Source organism: Erpetoichthys calabaricus, chromosome 13, assembly GCF_900747795.2.
Source record: "Erpetoichthys calabaricus chromosome 13, fErpCal1.3, whole genome shotgun sequence".
NCBI classification, from domain to species: domain Eukaryota; kingdom Metazoa; phylum Chordata; class Cladistia; order Polypteriformes; family Polypteridae; genus Erpetoichthys; species Erpetoichthys calabaricus.
In genome coordinates, this window is record NC_041406.2 from 9,860,856 (window position 1) to 9,886,785 (window position 25,930).

Consider the following 25,930-nt stretch of genomic DNA (forward strand, 5'->3'; position numbering starts at 1 on the left):
CATTTTCATACAAATAATGTAGCTCAAAGTGCTTTACATGATGAAGAAAGAGGAAAAAAAAGACAAAAGAATTAAAATAAGAGAACACTAATTAACATAGAATAAAAGTAAAGTCCGATGGCCAGGGAGGACAGAAACAACAAAAACTCCAGACTGCTGGAGAAAGAATAAAATCTGCAGGGGTTCCAGGCCACGAGATCACCCAGCCCCCTCTAGGCATTCTACCTAACATAAATGACCTCAATCAGTCCTCATTGTATTCGGGGTTCTTATGGAACAATTTGATGATGATAGTCATGTGTACTTCTGGCCTTTAATCCATCAATGTAAGGACATCACGGTGCTTTGATCAGGTGGTGGTGGCGCAGATCGCCACCACAGAAAACCAGAAAAGGAACAGAAGAGAAAGTAGGGGTTAGCATGGATTTTGGAGCCACCATGAATAATAATAATTAATTGAATATACAGAGCATTAGAATTTAACTCAGATGAAGTTATGAGAAAGCCATGTTAAAGTAATGTGTTTTTAGTAGTGTTTTAAAGTGCTCCACTGTATCAGCCTGGTGACTTTCTATTGGAAAGCTATTCCAGATTTGAGGTGCATAACAGCAGAAGGCCACCCGCCTCACCACTTCTTTTAAGTTTAGCTCTTGGAATTCTAAGCAGACCCTCATTTGAAGATCTAAGGTTACAATTGGGAGTGTAAGGTGTCAGACATTCTGAAATATAAGATGGAGCAGATTATGTAAGGCTTTATAAACCATAAGCAGGATTTTAAAATCAATTCTAAATGACACAGGTAACCAGTGTAGTGACATCAAAACTGGAGAGATGTGCTTGGATTTTCTTTTCCTAGTTAAGATTCTAGCAGCTGCATTCTGCACTCGTTGTAATCGATTGATGTCTTTTTCTCAGCATCTTTCAATGATATAAAAGGTCTAACTTTTGCTACATTTCTCAAGTGAAAAAATGCTGTCCTAGTGATGTGATTAATATTCAGATACACACCTCCAAGACGACCACTGCCTTGCTAAAGAAACTGAGGGTAAAGGTGCTGGACTGGCCAAGCATGTCTCCAGACCTAAACCCTATTGAGCAAACGGAAGGTGGAGGAGCACAAGGTCTCTAACATCCACCAGCTCTGTGATGTCGTCATGGAGGAGTGGAAGAGGATTCCAGTGGCAACCTGTGAAGCTCGTGAACTCCATGCCCAAGAGAGTTAAGGCAGTGCTGGAAAATAATGGTGGCCACACAAAATATTGACACTTTGGGCACAATTTGGACATTTTTCACTTAGGGGTGTACTCGCTTTTTTTGCCAGTGGTTTAGACATGAATGGCTGTGTGTTGAGTTATTTTGAGGGGACAGCAAATTTACAATGTTATACAAGCTGTACACGGACTACTTTACATTGTATCAAAGGGTCATATCTTCAGTGTTGTCCCATGAAAAGATATAATAAAATATTTACAAATATGTGAGGGGCGTACTCACTTTTGTGAGATACTGTATATGCAGGCACACAATCGTGAGTGAAGAGGGAGTAGAGGATGAGGCTCAGTACACGACCTTGCGGCATGCTTGTGTTCAGGGTTATGGCAGAGGAGAGACGAAGGCCCAGCCGTACCACCTGATGGCACTCCGATAGGAAGCTGAGGATCCAGTTACATAGTGGTATGCTAAGAGACCCCACTGGTGCAGTTGATGGATGAGCTGGAAAGGGACAACAGTATTAAAAGCGGAGCTATACTCTATAAATAGCATCCTGACGTATGTGCCCTGTCTCTCCAGATGAGACAGGGCAGGGTGCAGAGCTAGAGAGATGGCATCCTCTGTAGATCTGTTAGCTCTGTAAACAAACTGATACGAGTCCAGGGAAGCTGGGATGTTGGCTTTAATGTGGGAGAGAGCCAGTCTTTCAAAGCACGTCATTATTGTCGGTGTCAGAGCGATTGGATGATAGCCATTCATATTACTAATGGCACTGGCACAATGAAGGCTGACTTAGGGATCGTTTCCAACGTCAAGGGGAGATCAAAGTTATTTGTAAATACCTCCGGGAGCTGCTCTGCTCAGTTCCCGAGCACCCGCCCTGAATCTCCGTAACGTCCAGCAGCTTTACATGGATTGACCCTCTGCAGTGTGCGCCACGCATCATACATGTTCAATCTGAAGGTGGGAGTCTTGGCATCCTCTGTGGCTATAATCTTTACAGGTGGAGTAGGGTTGCTGGATTCAAAGTGGGCAAAACAATGTGTTGAGGCCATTGGCCAATGGGGGAAGACGGGGCCTGCCTTTGTGATCAGTAACACCTCTAATGCTTTTCCACATATCCTTGGTATCCATGCTGTAGAAGTGATCCTCTGTATATTTCTTGTAGTTGTCTTTCGGCTTGTTTTTACGTTTGACCAGGCAACAATATAGACCGGGGGTTCCAGGGGTTCTTTTTTTTCCAACCAACTTCTGTTTTTAATTGGATTCCTGAGCTAATTAAGTGAACTGTTATTTCCCAGATTCTGTGTTTTGGGAACAATATAAAAATTAGAAAACCAAGTTTGGTTAAAACAAAAAAATATTAAAATGTACTAAGCAGTTATATGGGAATAATGTATTTTTTTTTCTTTATAACAATATTTTCATCTTGCTTTTCATTTTACTTTTCCAGGTGTTCTTATTGTTTAAGTAATCCTTTGTTTTCTAATTAGTGAGTCTGACGCTAAGTAGTTGCAACCTTTGATTATTCCGTGATATTTGCCTGAGTGTCTGCTCTGCTCGTTTTTAATTATCATTATTAAAAAGCAATGAAGAGAGCAAACTGCACAGAGAAAGGGCGAAATATAATGAGATCAACAAAAGAGAGGTCAGCATTTAAATCTATAGCAAAAATGGAAATATTTCTAAATGTCTTATAAATGTAAAAATCCTGCTGCTGTGCTTTCTTAATGTAGAATAAGAGAAGAGAAAAATAAAAATACCAGCTAATTAATTGAGATCAGCGTTATCAGAAGTTGACAGTGATTATGAATCTGGTTGAAACAAAAACCTGAAGCCACAGTGGACCCCAGGACAGAGTTTGAGAACACTTGGGTTAGTACATCTTAATATATAAATATATATATATATATACTGCTCAAAAAAAAATTAAACACTTTGAAAATACATCAGATCTCAATGAGGGAAAAAAAATCCTAGCTGTCTCTACTGCTATGGCCTGATATGGTGATGTGTTAGGAACAAAAGGATGAAAATGATCAACCAACAGAGGGCTGAATTCAAAGACACCCTGAAAATCAAAAGGAACAAATGATCCGGCAGGCAGGCGAGTTAATTTGGCCGAAATTTCAGTGCAGCAACTCCAAGTTGTACTCCGTACGTCCTAATGAGTCGACGGATGGTGTCCTGGGGGATCTCGTCCCTGATCTGGACCAGGGCATCACTGAGCTCCTGGACAGACTGAGGCATCGGATGGACCGAAACATAATGTCCCACCCAGAGGTGGTCTATTGGATTGAGGTCAGGCGAGTGAGTGTGGAGGCCAGTCAATGGGATCAATTCCTTAATCCTCTCACCACACAAGGCCGGGCATTGTCGTGCACCAGGAGGAACCAGCAGATACCTGATGGCAGTCAAGGTGCAGTTATCTAGCCTGTGAAGGTCTGTGCGTCCCTCCATGGATATGCCTCCCCAGACTGACCATCACTGACCCCCCACCAAAGTGGTCATGCTGAACAATGTCACAGGCAGCATAACGTTCTCCACGGCTTCTCCAGACCCTTTCACGTCTGTCACATGTGCTCAGGGTGAACCTGCTCCCGTCTGTGAATAGCACAGGGTGCCAGTGGAGGACCTGCCAATTCTGGTATTCTAAGGCAAATGCTAATCGTGCTCCACTGTGCCCAGTAGAGGACATTGTCGGGCCCTCAGGCCACCCTCATGAAGTCTCTTTCTGATTGTTTGGTCAGAGGCATTCACACCAGTGGCCTGCCTGCTGGAGGTCATTTTGTAGGCTCTGCCAGTGCTCATCCTGTTCCTCCTTGCCCAAAGGAGCAGATAGCGGTGGGTCCTGCTGATGGGTTAAGGACCTTCTACGAGGGGCCCTGTCCAGCTCTCCTAGAGGAACTGTCTGTCTCCTGAAATCTCCTCCATGCCCATGAGACTGTGCTGGGAGACACAGCATAACCTTCTGGCAATGGCAGGCACGTATGTGCCATCCTGGAGAAGTTGGACTACCTGTGCCACCTCTGTAGGGTTCAGGTATGGCCTCATGCTACCAGTAGCGACACTGACCGTAGAGTCAAAAAACAGATGAAGAGGGAAAAAATGTCAGTGGCCCATCCATCTGTTTTGTCTCGGTAGAGTAATATATATTGCTCTACTTTCCCCTATTGTATTATTAATATGTAGCCTTAGAATGCCTAATCTCACAGACTTACCACTGTTTATAAGGTATTATTGTATATAACTTATCCCCACCTTCCCTTCTATATCTATAACCTCAGGCAAGTAGATGTAGTAAAAAGACAAGCAGGAATTAAGTTACACATAAAACAATGTATTAGTGGTAATATTCATAAATAATAACAATATGCAAAGTACATTTGAATATTGGCAACCATACAACCTGATTAAATGGTGATATGTAGTTCAGGCGGCACACAGACTTGTAGTTACTTAAATGTCTGTAGTTAAGGCATCATTGGTGCTCAGCTTTCAGCCACATGTCTGTTCAAAATGGCTGCTAAACTGTGCTCTTCATTGTGTTGTCTTCATCATCACAGGTTAGCATGAGAGGTGCTTCTTTCAGATGTTGGTTAGTAAGAGAGAGATACTTCTACATCATCACAGGTTAGCAAGAGAGAGATTGTGAGGTTAAACACGTACATTTATAGATGTTCTGTCCAACCCCTAGAACCAATAGGACATCATGGTATTTAAAGGCCTCTGAGACAAGCCAATTCCAAACAGCCATACCTCAGACCAATGGGGGAATAGAACATCTTAACACCTGCCCCCAAACCATATGTTAAAGTACACCTTAGCCTACTTGCGAGGGGGTAGAAATGACTTTAGCAAGGAAACACTTGGCAAACTGGTTTAAGACACATCCCCCAAATCCTGTCGTAAAATTCAAACAGACCCATTCCTAAGGGGGAGGGGGTAAAACACTAAATTACATTGCTTTGCCTAAATTACAAATAAAGACATAAAAAATATTTATCAAGTTATATGTAAAATCTCACATCACAACACATCCATCCATCCTCCAACCCACTGAATCCAAACACAGGGTCACAGGGGTCTGCTGGAGCCAATCCCAGCCAACACAGGGCGCAAGGCAGGGAACCAATCTCGGGCAGGGCGCCAACTCACCGCAGGACACACCCATACACCAAGCACACACTAGGGCCAATTTACAATCGCCAATCGACCTAACCTGCATGTCTTTGGACTGTGGGAGGAAACCGGAGTACCCGGAGGAAACCCATGCAGACACGGGGAGAACATGCAAACTCCATGCAGGGAGGACCCGGGAAGCGAACCCGGGTTCCCTAACTGCGAGGCAGCAGCGCTATCACTGTGCCACCATGCCGCCATTGTCACACCACCTGTTAAACCATTCCTGTTTTGGGTGTCATCACATTGTTGCCCCTCTAGTGCATCAAAGCAGCTGAAACTGATGAACAAGCCCCTCGGCTACTTAACTGACCAGATCAATAGCCCACAAGTGTCACTGACTTGATGGTATACTCGGATTGAAAAGTGTTCCTTTAGTTTTTTTTTTAGCAGTACAGTAAACCCTCCTCTATCGCGGGGGTTGCGTTCCAGACCCCCCTGCGAAAGGTGAAAATCCGCGAAGTAGAAACCATATGTTTATATGGTTATTTTTATATTGTCATGCTTGGGTCACAGATTTGCGCAGAAACACAGGAGGTTGTAGAGAGACAGGAACGTTATTCAAACACTGCAAACAAACATTTGTCTCTTTTTCAAAAGTTTAAACTGTGCTCCATAACAATACAGAGATGTCAGTTCCGTCTCACAATTAAAAGAATGCAAACATATCTTCCTCTTCAAAGGAGTGCGTGTCAGAGAGAGAGAGAAAAAAGCAAACAATCAGAAATCAATAGGGCTGTTTGGCTTTTAAGTATGCGAAGCACCACCGGACAACGCAGCTGCTAGGAAGGGAGCAGTGTAAAGGTAGCCTTTCAGCAATTTTTTTAGAGGAGCGTCCCTATCGTCTAGTGGTGCGAACAGCCCCCCCAGCTCATACCCCCTCCATCAGGAGCACAGAATGTCAGAGAGAGAGAGAGAGACAGAGAAAAGCAAACAATAATCAATACGTGCAGGAAGCATATCGCTTGACAAAACAGCCACATTTAAGCCCAGCAAGGAAGACAGCAATGTGAAGGTAATCTTTCAGTGTTTTTTGAGGAGTGGCCGTATCTTCTAGGGGTGCGAACAGCCCCTGTGCTCACAATATATTTGAGGAGTTTTATTTAATACGTAATAGATGCTCTGATTGGGTAGCTTCTCAGCCATCTGCCAATAGCGTCCCTTGTATGAAATCAACTGGGCAAACCAACTGAGGAAGCATGTACCAGAAATTAAAAGACCCATTGTCCGCAGAAATCCGCGAACCAGCAAAAAATCCGCGATATATATTTAAATATGCTTGCATATAAAATCCGCGATAGAGTGAAGCCGCGAAAGTCAAAGCGCGATATAGCGAGGGATTACTGTATAAATAATTTTTTTTAACCAAACTTAGTTTTCTAACTTCTATATTGTTCCCAAGACACAGAATCTGGGAAATAACAGTTCACTTAATTAGCCCAGAACTGCAATTAAAAACAAAAGATGGTTGGAACAAAAACCTGCACCCACAGTGGGTCCCCAGTACCGAGTTTGGGAATCCCGGCTGTAGACTATGGGATCCCCAGGTTTAAATGCCTGGTTATGTGCTTTTAAAAGGCGTTTCGCCTCTTTGTTCATCCATGGTTTCATATTTGGAAAAAGTTTGTATCTTTTTCTCCCTAGTGACATTATCCACACAGCTCCAGATGTCAAAACGAACAGTGGGTGTGTATCCTCCAGGTCAGCCTCTGTGCCCTGTTCAGCCTGCTGACTCACAGCAGTCCTGGAGTGGGGATATAGCTTGCTCAGGCCATATTTTCACTATCTTTGTGTCAGCTTTGTTTCAGTGGAGAAGAGGTCTGTATGCAGGTGTCAAAAATAATGAAAAATGGTCAGTGTGTCCAAGGGATGGGGGTAAGGAGGGCTTTGTAGGAGTCTTTAATGTTTGTGTACAGTTTATCCAGGGTGTTTTGATCCCCTGGTGGGGCACTGCATGTGTTGGTAATATATCTGGAACACAGTTCGAAGATCTGTCTGGTTAAAATCGCCAGCAATAATGCAGACAGCATCTGGGTGAGCATCCTGTTGTTTACTGACAGCCGAGTGCAGCTGTGCCAGTGCTAGCTTAGCAGTGGCTTGGGGTGGAATGTATCTGTACACTGCTGTGGTGACAACAGAAAGTTCCCTTGGTAGATAAAATGGCCTGCATTTGAGCATTACGTATTCCAAATCTGGGGGACAGTAACTCTATGGCAGTGTGGTTTTGTGCACCAGTTATTATTTATGTAGACGCAGAGCCCCCCCACCCTTGTGAGTTCACTGACCTTTTGGCTCGATACAATACAATTTATTTTTGTATAGACCAAAATCATACAAGAAGTGCCGCAATGGGCTTTAACAGGCCCTGCCTTTTGATAGCCCCCCAGCCTTGACTCTCTAAGATGACAAGGAAAAACTCCCAAAAAAAAAAAACTAAATCCTTCTAGGGAATAAATGGAAGAAACCTCAGGAAAGGCAGTTTAAAGAGTGACCCCTTTCCAGGTAGGTTGGGTGTGCAGTGGGTGTCCAAAAAGAAGGGGGTCAATACAACACAATACACAGAACAGAACACAAGTCATCCTCAATACAATATAATAATGCAATAGAAATATCACAAGTACAAAGAAGAATTCAACAGTAGATGACATCACATGATACGATTTGGATTTGTTCAGAGTCCTGGAGACCTTGGCTATCGAGCTGCGTCCCCTATTGGCCATTCCACAGCTCAGTCAGTGCTGGGACAGCCAATCCAATGAAAGGACCCTTCTACCGATGATTCCTGTGATCCTCCATCAGAGATGACTTTACCTTAGGCAGGCAAAACAACTTGGCTGGTGAGCAAGTGCCACATTTTGAGTACCAAGAAGAGAAACAGAATAGGTGAGGGCTAGTAACAAATTCTGTCATGTTACTTATGTTTTAGTGAAAATAACTAAAAGCAGAGATGCAGTCTGTACAGTTAATCAGCAGCTCTAGTCAGGGTGTGCTAAACTGAAGTCGTGAGTCTTCAGCCGGGATTTGAAAGCTGAGACCGATGGGGCACCTCTTATAGTAGCAGGCAGACCAGTCCACAGTTTAGGGACCCTGTAATTAAAAGCTCGACCTCCGACTGTTATTTTATTAATCTTTGGAATCGTAAGCAGACCGGCATCTTGAGATCTTAATGTGCGCTCAGGTTTGTAAGTCATGATGAGTTCAGACAAGTAAGCCGGAACTTGGCTATTTAAGGCTTTATATGTTAAAAGGAGGATTTTGAATGATACACTGAGCTGCTAGTTAGCTGCACAACTCCATCAGGAATCAGTTTGTTGAACCACATGTTTGTACGGAATCGGAGCACTGCAGTCCCACATGGATTGTTGTGTGTTAAGTCACAGCCTTAATTTGTCCAGTTTGTTGGTAAGTGACCGGACATTTGATAAAAAGATGCTTGGTAGCGATGGTCTATGTGGAGTCTTACAAGATCTTGCCTGAAGAACGGGCCAGAGTTGCCTCGTAAGCTGGTGTATTGTAATCTCTTTAGTTAGGCTAGTAAAAGGTGTCGTTTTGCTTGACTTCAGATTACATCCACCATGGCTAACACGGTACAACACCCTAGTACTACACAAATAATAATATAAAAAAGCCACAACGGGACTGCTACAGCCTTTAAACTCAAACTTTAATAGGTAAGGGTACTAAAAAGTAGCCCAGTGATTTATGATGGCATTGATGAATTGCCTTGTAATTTTGCAAGTCATCCTGACTGACTGGAAAATGGGACTTGTTGTCCCTATCTGAAAAGGGAAGGGTGATCACCTGTGAATTTGCCCTGGGGATTAATAAAGTATTTATCTATCTATCTATCTGGATTGCGGCAAATATAAGGGGATAACACTGCTCTCTGTGCCAGGTAGGGTTCTTGCTAGGGTCATCCTCAACAGGATCTGGTGACCACTTGCTCACCTACCAGTGACCGGAGCAGTCTGGTTTTACGTCTTAAGAAGTCTTATTATTGACTGCATTCTGGCACTGAGGGTTCTCATGGAGCGCAAACACGAATATCGGAAGAATTTCTTTGCAGCCTTTGTCGATTTTCGTAAAGCGTTCGGCTTGGTTGATTGAGCTGCCCTGTGAGACATCCTAAAACTTCATGGGATCCCCTCAAGGGTGCTGAATGTCATGGCCGGCCTGTCCACTGGTACTGTGAGTGCTGTGCAGAGTAGAGGCAGAACCTCTGTGTTTTTCCCAGTTGATTCAGGGGGTTTGTCAGCGGTGTGTTCTGCTCCTACTCTGTTCAATGCTTGCATAGACTGGGAGTTGGGCAGGGTTGTGGGGTCCACCAGCTGTTGGGCATCTGTTGGTGAAGAGAGATTCACTGATCTTGACTTTGCTGAGGATACTGTGGTCTTTGTGGAGTCAATGGAGGCTCTGATTAGGGCTCTTGAGAGACTGAGCGAGGAGTTGGAGTGTCTGGGCTTGTGAGGGTCCTGATAAAAACCAACATCCAGGCCTTTAATGACCTCTTGGGCACAGCAATCCGCAGTGTGTCTGTCTGCGGAGAGAGTGTTGATAACGTTCAGAGACATTCATGTCTCTGGTGACTCTTCCTATGAAGTCAGTAGACGGATTTGGAGAGCAAGGGGGGGTCATGAGTTCGCAGGAAAGGGATGTATGGTGCTCCCGATATCTATGCAAAAGGACGAAGGTCCAAGTCTTTAGAGTCCTGATGCTTCTGGTCTTGCTATATGGTTGTGAGACCTGGATGCTATTCAGTGACCTGAGATGAAGACGGGACTCCTTCATGTGTGTCTCTTTGGAGAGTCCTTGGGTACCGCTGACTTTGTGTTGCTCATGGAGTCTTGAATGATGCACATTGTGAGGGATTGTCAGTTACAGCACTATGGCCATGTGGTGTGATTACCCTGAGAGTGATTAGCTCTGAGGACCCGAGTGGCTGGACCAGGCCAAGGGGATACCCACATAACACCTGGCTGCGGCAGATAGAGGATCATTTCCGGGGGGTGGAACTGGACAACTGGACTGTGTATCTGCGTGTGGGGGTTGCCAACCAGGATCCCGAGCTGTTTCGTCATGTGGAGGGTGCGGCCACACACTGTACCAGTGTATGCTCCCCAGCCTGACCTGACCTTTGCTGTGGTCAGTCTAATTACAAATGGAGTTGGAGTTGGTCTTGGTGGTACCATGAATTCACGAGTCAAAGTCAAAGGTTTTGTATATCAATTCCACCACCCTGCCTACCGTAGTAAGTCAGGGTGAGCACACCGTTACCCACCCTCCCCCCAGTGAGTAAAGGTTTCCCTTTGGGGGTCAGAATTGTGGGTTGGGACATAGTCTACAGTCTTCCACTGATGAAATGAGAGAGGTGTGCAAATTCCATGGTGTATGTACTGTAGTAGGTTTGAGGCCCCCTTGAAATAAGGATACTCCTTGGTGCCAGGACGAAATGTTGAAAATATTATTATGTAAACCCACCTTGTAGAACAAGCTTTGTTAGTGACAGTTTGTCAAAGTTTCCCTGCTAAGGATACCCACTGTAATAGTCACTCGGTATACCGGTAATTTAGCTAAACTGTAAATCTTTGGAACATGGGATGGAAACTTGAGTGCCAGGAGCACAGCCCAAACAGATATGTTGAGAGTGTGCCGTCCCCAAACAGACAGTGACTGGGCTGGAATTTGACCCCGGGGATAGGTGGCCATGAGCCAGAAGCACTAAGCACTGCATCTTGGTGCCTCTCCAACCTTAGGGAAGTAACTTAAACCTTTTTGACTGAATAAGTGTTAACTGCCGTTTTTTAGTACTAGTCGGCAAAGTATACAGAACTGGAATAACAGCCATACTCATCATTTTTGCTTTTTCTTTTATTTTTCCAGCTATTGTTTGGAGCCTTTTTCATTTACCCAAGCTGTGAGAATGACATTAGACTGAACCCAGCTTGTTCAAGCGTGGTGTGGATATTTTAAATTGTAGGCAGAGCTTCACCTCCATGTTAATGCCATGTATTAACAAGGCCTTCAGTTAAGGTAAGCCTTTCATTTTATTCCACGCATCTCTTGCTGGTTCAATTCACGTTGATTCAGTAGCTGCATGCAACAAGTGGGGGGGGAGGGGGGGGCTCACTTAGGGTGCTACAGTATCAGACACTCAAGTGACTCCTCAGCTCTACTCTTCTAGTTTACTTCTTGTATGTCTCATTCTTACCCAGTAGGGGCTGGGTGGTCTTGTGGCCTCGGATCCCTTGCAGATTTTTTTTTTCTTTTTTTTTCTGTCCTCCTAGGCCAAGGGAGTCCAACTCCAGTCCTGGGGGGCCACAGTGGCTGCAGGTTTTCATTCTAAGTCCTTATTAGCTTTCACTGCTAATTAACTCCTTTTTCCTTCATTTTAATAGCCCTGCTTATAAGGATTCAGTCCTCTGAATTGATTCGTTTCTTCAATAAATGGTAGCCAAACAGAAATGAGACGTGAAAGGAGCCAACAGATGACCAGCTAAATTGTGATGTCAAACTCTAGCCAATTTCACTCCAACCAGTTTCTTAATGAGAAGCCGATTCTGGCTGTTAATCCAAGTTGTTATTGAATATCAGGACTTGTTGCTGCTCTCATTCTGTTGATTTTCTGTTTTTTCTAAGACCACCGTCAAGATGTTATGGTGACCTGAGCAGACCAACATGAACATTAGAACACTCTAGACGAGAACAGGCCATTCAGCCCAACGAAGCTCACCAGTCCTATCCACTTATTTCTTCCAGAAAAACATCTAGTCTAGTTTTGAAAGTCCCCAACGTCTTACTGTCTACCACACTACTTGGTCTCTTATTCCAAGTGTCTATCATTCGTTGTGTAAAGAAAAACTTCCTAATGTTTGTGCAAAATTTACCTTTAACAAGTTTCTAACTGTGTCCCCATGTTCTTGATGAACTCATTTTAAAATAACAGTCTCGATCCACTGGACTAATTCCCTTCATAATTTTAAACACTTCAATCAGGTCTCCTCTTAATCTCCCTTTGCTTAAACTGTAAAGGCTCAGCTCTTTTAATCTTTCCTCATAATTCAACCCTTGTAGTCCTGGAATCAGCCTAGTTGTTCTTCTCTGGACCTTTTCTAGTGCTGCTATGTCCTTTTTGTAGCCACGAGACCAAAACTGCACACGGGACTCCAGGTGAGGCCTCACCATTGCATTATAAAGGTTGAGCATAACCTCCTTGGACTTGTACTCCGCACATCAAGGAGCTATATAACCTAACATTCTGTTAGACTTCTTAATGGTTTCTGAACACTGTCGGGAAGTCGATAGCTTAGAGTCCACTATGACTCCTAAATTCTTCTCATAAAGGTGTACTCTTGATTTTCCGACTGCCCATTGTGTATTCAAACCTAACATTTTTACTTCCTATGTGTAATTCTTTACATTTACTGACATTAAATTTCATCTGCCACAAATCTGCCCATGCCTGTATGCTGTCCAAGTCCTTCTGTAATGATACAACAGATTCCAAATTATATGCTAATCCTCCTATTTTGGTATCATCTGCAAACTTAACCAGCTTGTTATTTATATTACTATCTAAATCATTTCTATATATTAAAAATAGCAGCGGCCCTAGAACTGCCCCCTGCTGGTCACCACTCTTAACATCGGCCAGTTCTAATGAGGCTCCTCACACCATCACCCTCTGCTTCCCGTGTCTGAGCCAACTCTGCACCCATCTAAAAACATCACCCTGAACTGCCACTTCTTTTAGTTTGATGCCCAACCTCTCATGCGGCACATTATCAAATGCTTTCTGAGAGTCCAGATAAATAATATCATAAGCTCCACTTTGATCGTATCCTTTTGTTGCCTCCTCATAGAATTCTAGCATGTTAGTAAAACACAACCTCCCTCTTCTGAACCCATGCTGACTGTTCTGAAAAACTCCTGTCCTTGCCAGGTGTTGCTCAATCTTATCCTTAATAATTCCTTCCATTAATTTTCCTGTAATGCATGTTAAGCTTACTGGCCTATAGTTGCTTGGATCTGCCCTGTCACCCTTTTATATAATGGGATGATATTTGCCATTTTCCAGTCCTTCGGAATGACCGAGACCTTCACTTTTCTTTATTTTCAGGTTAGCTGGTTATGTGGCGACTTGTTTTGTGTCTGATTATTGTTTGACTGCTCATTAAGGAAAAAGAAACAACTAAGAGGTCTGAGTCACGTCAATTAAAATGAAGGCAAAATGATCAGCAGCACAAACGGCCCACTAATTAAGAAGATGGTTAGAATGAAAACCTGCAGCTACTGCAGCCCACCACGACCGAAGTTGGACACCCCCGTCCTAACCATTGGACCTTACTTTATTCTTTGTTACTTAGTATTGCCTAATCTTATTTTTATATTATTTTTATAAACTTTTCTTTCTTCATTTTGTAAAGCACTTTGAGCTACATCAATTATATGAAAATATGCTCTAGAAATAAATGGTGTTGTTGCTGTCATTCTGAAACTGCAGCCCATCATTATCTTCTAACTTCCATCAAGCTATATAGTGCCCTCCATAATGTTGGGGGCAAAGACCCATTTTTCCTTGAATTTTCCCTCTACTCCACAGTTTAAAATTAGAAATCAAACAATTCAGACATTGTGATTAAAGTTCTCATTGCAGGCTTTCATTTAAGGGGATTTGCAGACATTTAGGTCACATGACACTCTTTGTACAAAGTCTCCCCGTTTCAGGGCACCATAATGTTCAAGACATTTGGCGTCACATGTTTTTGTGATCCCTCAGGTGAGTTTAATGGCTTCCATAAGATACCTCAGCTTGCTTCTACCCTTTGGAGTCTGTAGGTGCCATTGTTCAACATGAGGACAAGAGGGTGTGCCAGTGAAAGTTAAGCCAATATGAGGCTAAAAAACAAGAATCAAACCATTGGAGACATCAGTGAAACCATAGGATGACCAGAATCAACTGTCTGGAATATGAAGAAGAAAGAACACACTGGTGGGCTCAGTAGTCACAAAGGAACTGGTAGGCCAAGGAAGACCTCCTTTGCTGAGGACAGAAGAATCCTCACTATGGTAAAGAAAAATCCCCCAAACACCTGTCTGACAGACCAGAAACAGTCTTTAGGGGGCCGATGTGGATGTGTCAGAGATGACTATCAGCAAAAGACTTCATGAACAGAAACACAGAGGCCCCACTGCATGATGTAAACCACAAAAACAGCATGGCCAGATGAGTTTGGGGAAAAAGGACTTCAAAGAGCCTGCAGAATTCTGCGAAAAGGTCTTGTGGACAGACAAGACAAAGACCATCAGAGTGATGACGAGAGCAAAGTGTGGAGATGACAAGGAACTGCCCAAGATCCACAACAGACCACCTCACCTGTTAAACATGATGGTGGGAGTGTTGACTTGGGCATGTATGGCTGCCAGAGGTCCTGGCACACTTCTCTTAATTGATGATGGAACTGCTGACAGCACAATGAATTCTGAGGTGCGTAGAAACTTTTCGTCTGCTTAAGTTCCAGTCAATTCCTCCAGACGCACTGGACGGCTCAAGATAATGTTCCAAACACACTGCTGAGGTAACACAGGTGCTTTTCAAAGCTAAAAAATGGAAATTACTTTGCTGGGCAAGCCAGTCACCTGATTTCAATCCAAACAAACAGGCCTTCTATATGCTGAAGAAAATACATAAGGGGACAAGCCTCCTGAAACAAGCAGGAACTGAAGATGACTGCATTAGAGGCTTGGCAGAGAATCACCAGAGAAGACACTCGGCACCTGCTGATGTTTATGAATGGCAGACTTCAATCAGTCATCACATTAGAGGCATATACGACACAGTCCTACATATGACGGCTTTAATAGACCTGCCATTGCTGTGTCACAAATATTGTGGTGCTCTGGAAAAAGTGTTTTGTGACCAAAATGTATGCAAGTCCCCTTAAATGAGAGTCTGTGCACTAATTTCTAATTTTAAACTGTGGAGCGGGTTGGGGTGGGTTGGAGGGTAAATTAAGAAAAAAATGTCTTTGTCCCCAAATAAGGGTAGGATACTCAATTTCTTTACATATTATATTGTTTGCAACCATCACATTTCTCCACACTGTTTTTTTTTTTTTTTTTTTTTTTTGATGTATGCATGTCTTTGTGCCTCTTGATCATGTGATTGTCACCAGTAGACAAGAACTAGCCAATCAGAAATTGCATTAGTGACGCCAGCCTGAGCCAGGTGCTCTCGTCTCATTGGTAAATCTGTGCTGCTTAAAGCAATTGCTTTCATTAGCACAAAGTAAATGAAAGATTCCTCAAAGTGATGTCATGCTTTATTTAAAAAAAAATAAAATAAAAAAAGAGAAACCTACTTGGCTGGCATTTTGAGATGTTAACTTCAATTTGCCCATACGCCCATCTGTATAAGTAGAGGGGTAAAAAATGGCTTCAAATTGGTGTCTGTCTCTCTCCCTCTCTCTCTTACAGTGCAGATGCTTCTTTTTATGGCCATAGGTGAAGGCCTCGTTCATTTTCAATTAATAGCAGATATCTGTGGGGCTTCTAGAGAAAAAACATAAAGCAAAAGACCATTTACTGCAGTTGGCTAACCTTTACTAAATGCCTTTGTGAGAGGAGTACCTGTTTTTTTTTTTTCTTTTTTAGTTTGTGTTCTTTTTTTTTTTTTTTTTAATAGAGCAGCCATCCCTGCTAGCAAAACCAACCACCACAAGCTTGTCTTGGCACTTGGCTGGTTTCAGGGCCTTAAACGACAGGGGTGTGCATGTGGGTGCACGTGCCCATCTGTGATTGTGGTTTTTTGTGTGTGAGCGAGTGAGATGGGCAGTGAGGGCAAGCAAGCAAGCCAGCCAGCCAGCCGACGACGACGATGCTATTGTGCTCATTTCAACCTGCACACTCCCTCTCGGAAGGAGGGCTGCCCGGGGGGGAGGGATAAGGGGGGGTCTTCACTAGCAGCAAATCATTCAGTGAGCATCGCTGACCTCTGAGAGTCAGACAAATTGAGGTGAAGCAGCTGGTGCAGCAGGATCTGAGCGGCCGCCGAGCATGCTCAGAGTGTGCAGAGAAGGTAGAGCTTGGCAGGAGGGGGGCACTGAGGTGCTTTTAGATGGTTTGTACACGGAGCAGGTGGGAGATGAAGAGTTGTTGGGGGCCCTGAAGAAGCTCAGTGACGTTCCTGCCCTCTTTGATTTTGACGTTCAATCTACAAGGCTGGCCAGATGCTGATTATGAATGCGCTGCTCTGGTGAGGGTCTTATTTTTTTGCATCTCTCTGCGGTGTGGATTTCCTGAAGACCTTGCTTTGTGTTTCAGCTTCCTGACTTTGCAGTTGCAATAGTGAAATGCATAATTGTGAGATTATACAAAGCATGGCTGTAAAATATTTGTTTTTAGGTGAAGTTCGAGTCAGTTGTTTTTGCTTAGACCGTTTATTTATATGTTTTTCTAGCTATGGTACCTGTCAAAGACGGGGAATACAATAATTTAAAAATAATTGCTAACTCGTGTACCTTCAGCGCCTTTCCTCGGTCTTCGTGTGTGTTTGAATGTGTCCTCACCTCTACTCCATCTCTCAAGCTTGTTCCTATAATGCCTGCTTCTCAGACTTTGTCTTTATTTTCTGTGTGCCTTTCTTGTCTTCTGTCCGGTTTTGTGCGTCCCCCACTTGCATTTCCTCTTTTGTCACGTCACCAAAGCCAAACTGACCAATCAGATTGCTTTGATGGACTGGACACACAGATCTCAGTGTTTTTTTATATAATAGATTAGCTGTCCCCTGTGGCTTCACCCACGTAGTAGTGAAACAGGACAGACTTTAAAAATCAATAAAAAAAAAATTTAATTTTTATTGAGAATAATTTATATGGATAGCTTTCATATCTGGGAGCCCCTTGATATACAATATTTTTGGTTTTGCATACAGGGGCGAGAATGTAGCTGTGATCGCTTTGCCAAAAATGTAAAAAATTGGCAAGGTATCTCTGGCCAAGCAGAAGGTAGGCACGCTGTAACGTCAAACGTTGGCACTGTATCTGATCGTGTTCAGCTCTGACGGGAGAGCGTCCCCTGCGCAGGGACAAGAGCATGTGGCCGTGATATCTCTGTCAATCAGCAGCTACCCTCTAAAACACACATAGCTGGAATTTCTCTCTGAAAACCGTCAAACGTTACTCTTTAACAACCTCTAGATAATGATGTCTGCTGACCAAACTGGTATCACTAGCTAAGCAGAGGCAAAAGTACACTCCAACACATGACAAGAGGTAGAGCGACTCAAATGGAGGCTGACGTGTGAGTGAGGATGGACTCCTGAGGTCCTACCTCCCCCCCTCCCCTTGGCCCACAGCCTCTCTCTTGGATTTGTGCGAATAAATTGGTGCTGCAACCAAACTATAATTCTTAGCGTGATGAGAGAAGTCGCAAAATCAACCGGAATGTTCAAGCAAATTATAGAAGAAAAAAACAATCTAAATCCGTTAAGTAGTTCTCTCATGAAAAGCAGACAGACAGACAAATGTTGAATTTTATATATGGAGAGATGGGCGACGTCGTGGGTGTTGAGCCAACCCTGATGATTTCCCTTCGCCTCAACTTCCGCAAAAATAAGAAAAGGTTAGGGAATTATTAAGGATAAGATTGAGCAACACATGGCAAGACCAGAAGTTTTACTGAACAGTCAGCTTGGGTTCAGATGAAGGAGGTCCTGTTTCACTATCATGCTGGTATTCTATGAGGAAACAAAAAAAGGATACGACCAGAATGGACCAGATATTATTTATCTGGACTTTGAGAATGCATTTGATGAGGTGCCCCATGAGAGGGTGGGCATCAAATTTAAAGAAGTAGGAGTTCAGGATTTGGTGTGTAGGAGGGTGCAGAATTGGCTCAGACACAGGAAGCAGAGGGTGATGGGGTGAGGAACATCATCGGAATTGGCTGATATTAAGAGTGGTGACCAGCAGGGGGCAGTGCGGGGGCCACTGCTATTTTTAATATTTATGAGGTCTGACAATTAAGTTTGCAAACTTGCTGCCGTGCACTTATGTTGGCAGCGCTATACAAACACCTCGGTAAGATTTCATAACCTTGGTGTATCGGTGTCTCACAGGTTTGGCGATGTCTCGCTGTGTGGCGTTTGTTGTTGTTGTTGCGTGTTCTTGTGTGCCGTCATGAGAATGTCGGAGCTTGCATTAGAACAACAAACATACAAACACCACGGCACTGTCTGTGAGGGAGTTTTTAGCCAGTAAACAAATAACTGTATTAGAACACCCACCCTACTCACCTAATCTGGTCCCCAATTACGTTGTTCTTCACCCAAAGATAAAGGAAATATTTAAGGAAAGACATTTTGATGACATTTAGGACATCAAGCGTAATATGACAATAGCTCTGATGGCCATTCCAGAAAAAGAGTCCCAAAATTGCTTTGAAGGGTGGATTAGGTGCTGGCGTCCATGCACAGGTTACCAAGGGGAGTACTTTGAAGGTGACCATAATGATACTCAGCAATGGGGTATGTGACACTTTTTCTAGGATGACTTTGTGAACTTAACTGTCAGACCTCGTTTAAAAGATTTAGATAGGAATATAAATAACAAGCTGGTAAAGTTTGCAGATGATACCAAGATAGGAGGATTGGCAGGTAATTGAGAATCTGAGGGATTTGAACAGCACACAGGCTTAGGCGGATCTGTGGCCGATGAAATTTAATGTCACTAAATGTAAAGTATTACATGTAGGAAGTAAAAATGTGAGGTTTGAGTACACAACAGGATGTCTGAAAATTTAAAGTACACATCATGAGAAGGATTTAGGAGTCGTAATAGACTTGTCACTATCGACCGCCAGACAGTGTTCAGAAACCATTAAGAAGGCTAGCAGAATGTCGGGTTATATAGCATCTTGATGTGTGGAGTACAAGTCACAGGAGGTTCTGCTCAAGCTTTATAACACACTGGTGAGGCGTCATCTGGAGTCCTGGGTGCAGTTTTGGTCTCCAGGCTACAAAAAGGACATAGCAGCACTAGAGAAGGTCCAGAGAACAGTGACAAGGCTGATTCAGGGGCTACAGGGGATGAGTTATGAGGAAAGACTCAAAGAGCTGAGCCTTTATAGTTTAGGCAAAAGAAGATTAAGAGGCGACATGATTGAAGTGTTTAAAATTATGAAGGGAATTAGTCCAGAAAATTGAGATGGTTACTGTAAAATGAGCTCTTCAAGAACACGGGGACACAGTTGGAAACTTGTTATGGGTAAATTTCACACAGAGAACCACAGACACATGGAGTAAGTGACCAAGTGGTGTGAGTAGACAGCAGGAGTTTAGCGACCTCCAAAATTCAGTGTTATTTTGGAAGAATTAAGTGGATAGGACTGGCGATCCTTGTTGGGCTGAATGGCCTGTTCTCATCTGGATTGTTCTGTTGTTCTAATTTAATTTTTCTTGGTGGTCCTAGCCCTGTAAGAGCCACCTCAAGAAAATAAAAAAATAACACATTTAAAATATTTGGGATGTATTGGAAAAAAAATCCGATCCACGGTGGCCCCACCTCGCAACTTACAGGACTTGGAGGATCTGCTGCTAAAGTCTTGGTGCTGGCCATTGGAAGAAGGTGGCAGTGGGAGGGAAAATCGCATGAATGTACAAACAGATTTGTTTCTTTTCTAGCTAGCTTATCCAGTTGCAGGTGAGAGCAAACTGTGCCCATTCCACACACATTTTTGGGCTGTAGGTGGACACCAGTTCCACTCCATCACAGGGCACATTCACATTGGGCCAATTTAAAGACACGTACATGTAATTTACACACCCACATAATGTTTATGCTGCTTCAGACTTTGTTGTCACCAGTAAAGAAGTGCCTGAACTGTAATAAATGTAATATTAAAGATAAATCTGCAGTGATTTTTAAACACCCATTTTACTTTCCTTCATCTGTAATTTTAAAATATGGTATGAATTAACTGTCCTTATATATAATTTGATAGTATCCGTATGTATGGTGTTCGCGTCAATACTTCGACTCAATATAAGTTAGAGGCATGAGTAATGACAACTGGGTATTAACAGTGGTCATTGTTTAAATTTTAGCCGATCTCAGATCTAAAATGAGTGACGATCGCAACGCAACCACAACAGCAGTGGCCACGGAAAGGATGCGTAGGAAACGAAGTCACATGACTGACGAGGAACGTAGACTTGCTAATGTGACCAGACGTACACAACGTGCACAACAAACGGATGAGCAGAGTGCGGCTACAAATGCTACTAATGTTGAAAGAAATCGTGCCAGCCGTGCACAAGCGACTGAAAAAGCTCGAGCAGCCGCAAATGCAGCACGGGTTGAAAGACATTGAGCAGCCTGTGCCTTGCGACGTGAAAATCCTCAGCGGCACAGCATTGCCATGTGCAATCACACAGATATTATTGAGGACGAAGTTCCGGAGCACCACTCTGGCGCATTTGACAACCTGTGCAAACATTGCAACTAATTCAACTTCACCTGTGAGAACAAGCAAGGTGGAGAATACAATTGCTGCCATAAAGGTGCCAAACCCTGACAGGTTTAAGAACCTGTTGACATATTTAGACCCAAACTCCAAGCACTTCTTGGAAAATATCAGAAAGTACAACAGTGCATTAGCCTGTGCATCCATGGGCACACAAATATCCCTGCCTCCAGGCCACGGTCCATATTGTTACAGAATACATGGCCAAATATACCATCAATCTGGACCCTTGCACCCCGGGAAGAATTTGTAGCCCGATTCGATTGGGCTCCCAGTTGCTAGTATTTATATATAATTAACTATATTTAGTTATTTTTGACAGTAACCACTCTTTTGAGAAACAGATTAATTCTGTAGACAAGAGTTGCTTTTTCCAGCTTCGTCTTTTAGGTAAGATCAAGCCTTTTTTATCTTCTAGGGATCTTAATAATAATAATTCTTTACATTTATATAGTGCTTTTCTCACTACTCAAAGCGCTCTCCACACAGGGAGGACCCGGGAAGCGAACCCACGATCTCCTTACTGCAAAGCAGCAGCAGCACTACCACTGCGCCACCTGTGAGTTTGAGAAAGCTACTCCTGCTTTTATCTTCGCTCGCCTTGATTACTGCAAATCCCTGATACGCAGGTTACAGTTGGTCCAGAATGCTGCCGCTCGCTTTCTGGTTGGGGCAAGAAAGTCTGATTCTGTCTCTCCAATATTAGCTTCTTCACACTGGCTGCCTGTTAGTTTTCAAATTGATTTTAAAATCTTGTTGCTAGTTTTTAAATCTTTACATGGGCTTGCTCCTGCCTATTTATCTGAATTGTGTGTTTTACACCAGCCATCTAGAGTGCTTAGATCTTCTAGTCCGTTGTCTCTTGTTGTCCCTCGTACCAAGTGTAAGACTAAGGGGGACAGGACTTGTGCAGCTGCTGCTCCTTGTATGTGGAACTCTTTACCTCATCACATAAAGGAGTCGTCTAGAACTGAACTGTTCAGAACAAGATTAAAGACTCATTTCTATTCACTTGCTTTCCGTGACCTTCAGTAATACTGATGGTTTCCTCATTGTGATTATGTAATCTTACTTCTATTTATTATTTTATTTATGTTCATTTATTTTATTTCTATTTATGTTAATTGCATGTTTTCACTTTGGCCACAGTATTCCTATGTTGTTTTAAATGTGCTATATAAATAAATTGACATTGACATTATGCCACCATTTTTAAATGAAAGTCCTTTGACACAAATACAGGCTTATAGAAAGCCATAGTGGGGAAAGGTCAGGGGGCATCTTGACAGCAGAAAAACTGGCAGAGAAAACTGTGCAGTGTTTTTCACTAAGTGGTAGCTGCGATCAGCTGTCATACCAGTACAGAAGACATACTGGAAAGTTTTATTTGCTTTACATTTGCATTCCCAATATATTGTAATTATTATAGGTTTGAATTGCTACTTTTTGGCACAGAAAGTTAACAGCCAGCTTTGTACCCTGCCAGCCCAGGCGAATTGGAATCTCGACACCAGTGATTCTCAACCTTTTTGAAGTCACTGACCCCTTTAAGAATCTGATGAAAGCTATGCACCCCCTTCCCCAGAAATATTCACATAAACACAGCTTTGCATGCAGTGAATATAATGTTGCTTATTTATCGAGATTTGATTGTCTCATACATATATGACATACACAAAGTATTATTAAACTTTAAGGTAAACCATCTAAAAAAAACACTCCATTTTTTTTTTGCAAAAAGTAATGGCTACTCATTACAATTATGAAATACACTACTACGTTTTCTTCTACCAATACTACTACGACTACTACTACATCTACTCTAAATCAATAGTACTGGGCTGTATTGTGAATATAAATGTTTAATTTTTATCTGACCCTCACAGACCCCTTGAAGCCCATCCATGAAGCCCCTAGGGGACTCTCAGTTTAAGAACCCTTTGCTCTACACACTGTAGCAGTGAGTGGTGTAAGTAGAGTGAGTCGTAGTTGTCGTATAGTCGGGCCATTTCTTCACATGCTTGTCCAACCAACTTGCAACAGGTTGCCATTTTCTGGCACCAAGAGAAAAGACAATGTTATTCAAGTACACAACTTCATTTTGTGTTATTACCATAATCATTACGCCGTTCTCATGGCCCATATGTAGAACCACAACCATCTGAATATCTCTCCGTAATTAGCATCACCCCATTATGAAGTTCAAATGGAAACGGCAACATTTGATTGCAACGAATTGCGCAAGATCTAACTTGTAAGATCCAGCTGAGTTACCGCGCAGCTGGCATGCATAAAAGATGTTATGTTTCATGTGCCAATTACGAGGTAATTCTAATAAATTTTCATTGTGAGTTTTGCACAGTTAAAAAGAATGCATTTAATTAGTATATATAAATAACTTTCTGTTTATTCGTTGGTATTGAGAATAAATTCACCAGTTTTCATTGTGGCAGTCAACCTGTTAAATAACTGCTGCTCACGTGAACCAAGATCTTAAAGAATAATCTGTGAGAGAAATGCACTGTTTGGGGGAGTGTGAGAGAAAATTTTGCTGAAACTGCCTGCCTGTCTGACTAGGACAACCTGCCTACATTAGTACCCGTGAATTTAAATTAGAAAATGAATCATATTTAACATTTAACTTTAGATTTTATTGCTTCTTCTTATTCTTGTTATACTCCTTCTTCTCATTCTTTTCTCCTCCTCCTCCTTCCACTGCTTCTTGTTCTTGTGCTCCTTGTTCTTCTTCTTCTGGTTCTTCCTGTTCTTGTTCTTGTGCTTCTTTTCTCCTTCTGCTTCTTGTTCTTCTCCTTTTTGTTTTAGTTCTTGTTTTGCTTTTTCTTGTAATCCTTGATCTTTTCTTCTTCCTCGTCTTGTTCTTCCTGTCCTGTTCCACTTTTCCCCTTTCTTCTTCTATTTCTTGTTCTGCCCCTTCCTGTTGTTCCTCTTGTTGTGATTCTTTCTATTCTTGTTGTTCTTCTGGTTCTTCCTGTTTTGCTTTTTCTTGTAATCCTTTTCTTGTTCTTCCTCTCTTTTTCACTTTCTTCTTCTTCTGCCTGTTCTAGTGATTCTTCCTATTCTTCTTGTTTTTGTTCTTCTTTTGCTACTTCCTGTTCTTGTTCTTCTGCTTCGTCACCTTCTTTTCTCCTTCTTCTTCTTGCTCTGCTTCTTCTTTGTCTTCCATTTCTTCCTTGCTGGCAAACTAACCGTAGAGGTGCATTACTGCCACCTACTGAACCAGAATGTGCAGAGCAGTCAGGATTGTGAATCCAATACCTACACAATTACATTACCACCCAGCCATTCTAAATTAAAAAAAAAAAAAAAACAAAAAAAAAAAAAGCATAACCTAACCGTATAAGTTTCAAGTACAGTGGAACCTCGGTTTGCGAGCATAATTCGTTCCGGAAACATGCTCGTAGTGCAAAGCACTCGTATATCAAAGTGAATTTCCCTATAAGAAATAATGGAAACTCAGATGTTTTGTTCCACAACCCAAAACTATTCATAAAAATGATTAATACAAAATATAAAGTAAAAATACATAAAACAAATTAATCTGCACTTTACCTTTGAAAAGAATCATGGCTGGTGTTGAGTGAGTTTCTAAACTCTTGTGGGATTCCACCCACTGGGACGACACATGGAAGAGCATCCCAAAGCAATCGCAGTCTCCCCGCTCTGTAGCAGTTCGCTGTAAAAGCGAATCTGAAAAGATCGCGGACATGCTATAAGCGCTTGCCGTTGATGGGTGATATAAGGAACAAGGAGCATTATAAATGCGCAGGGCACTGCCTGACTGCTGTGTCTGTTTCAAGCTGAATAAAGCTGGTGTTGACTCAGCTTTGTGTCTTAGTGTGCAAGAACAGGGACGCGCACACACAGTCACAATGCTAATGCTGTTGTAAACAGTATATGCTCGTACGGATGTTGACTATATGAGTGAGGCACGCCGACTCAGACAGAGAATAGGAGACGATTGCCCACAATCCCGCAGCGAGAGAGAGAGAAGAACCATCAGCTCAGTTGTGATCACATGACGCTCAGCAGACAAAGAGTATACATACTACTCGTACTGCAAGACCTCGCTCGTTTATCAAGTCAAAATTTATTAAAAATTTTTGCTCGTCTTGCAAAACACTCGTAAACCAAGTTACTCGCAAACCGAGGTTCCACTGTACTTCAATGTCTTTTCCGGACACCTTTGGGATCCTTGATCATATCCAACCAAAGTATCCATTGCGCCATTTTTTATTACCGCTAGTCTACTTTGTCTTTTTCATTTGCATTACTTTTCAATAATACATGTAAAACTATCTCTGGATATTGACACCATTGGCATTTCCCTGTTTACATGCTTGCCCATTTTAAATAACGTTACATTTAGACCAGTATCCTCCAATTCTGATTCAGGTTATTATGACTTCCTCCCTTCTGGGCCACGACTCCCTTCTAAAATTCTTCAGCAGTTTTCTGCATTCTGTATAAATGTCTGCCCTTTATTTGTGTATCCCGTGACCTCTGCCAAAGGGCATAGACATGATCTTTAATTAACACCTTGGCCTCCTCCTTAACTTAATGAAATTTGTGTATCAATCTTTTTAGACTTCACTGACAGTTTGGCCTGCCTGTCAACTATTTCACTATCCTCCACCCCCACATGTGCTGGTACCCACACAAAGGGGACCTACAGTATATTCCCATATATTGCAGCTTTAATATCATTTGTCTGACTTGAGGGCTCTTGGACACACCACTCTTAAGATGGCACAGGATAGCAAATGAGTCAGAACAGAATATTTTTTACCCACTGTAATGCCATAAGAATTGCCACCATCTCAATGGTATGTACTGATAAGCTAGTTCTCTGTTAGTCTTTTTCTATTTGGAATTTGAAATTGTGGAATATTTACTGCTACCCAGCACGTTGTGAAATTGGATCTTTAGATCCATTTGTAAAAATTTAAAGCACACCATAATATTGTTGACTCATGCATTTGTGTATCAATAGCCTCTG

General features: G+C 42.5%; 1 protein-coding gene across 2 annotated transcripts in view; it reads left to right on the forward strand.

Annotated features, from left to right (window-relative positions):
- pomgnt2 (protein O-linked mannose N-acetylglucosaminyltransferase 2 (beta 1,4-)) overlaps positions 1-25,930 on the forward strand; it is a 71,525-nt gene that overhangs the window by 41,106 nt on the left and 4,489 nt on the right. Inside the window, exon 3 of one of the 2 annotated variants that reach the window (XM_028791574.2) lies at positions 11,275-11,424. The gene's annotated coding sequence lies outside the window, so the exon portion shown is untranslated. Of the gene's footprint in view, positions 1-11,274; positions 11,425-16,361; positions 16,646-25,930 lie in introns of those variants that run through there. The other variant, XM_051935649.1, reaches the window with a different exon arrangement.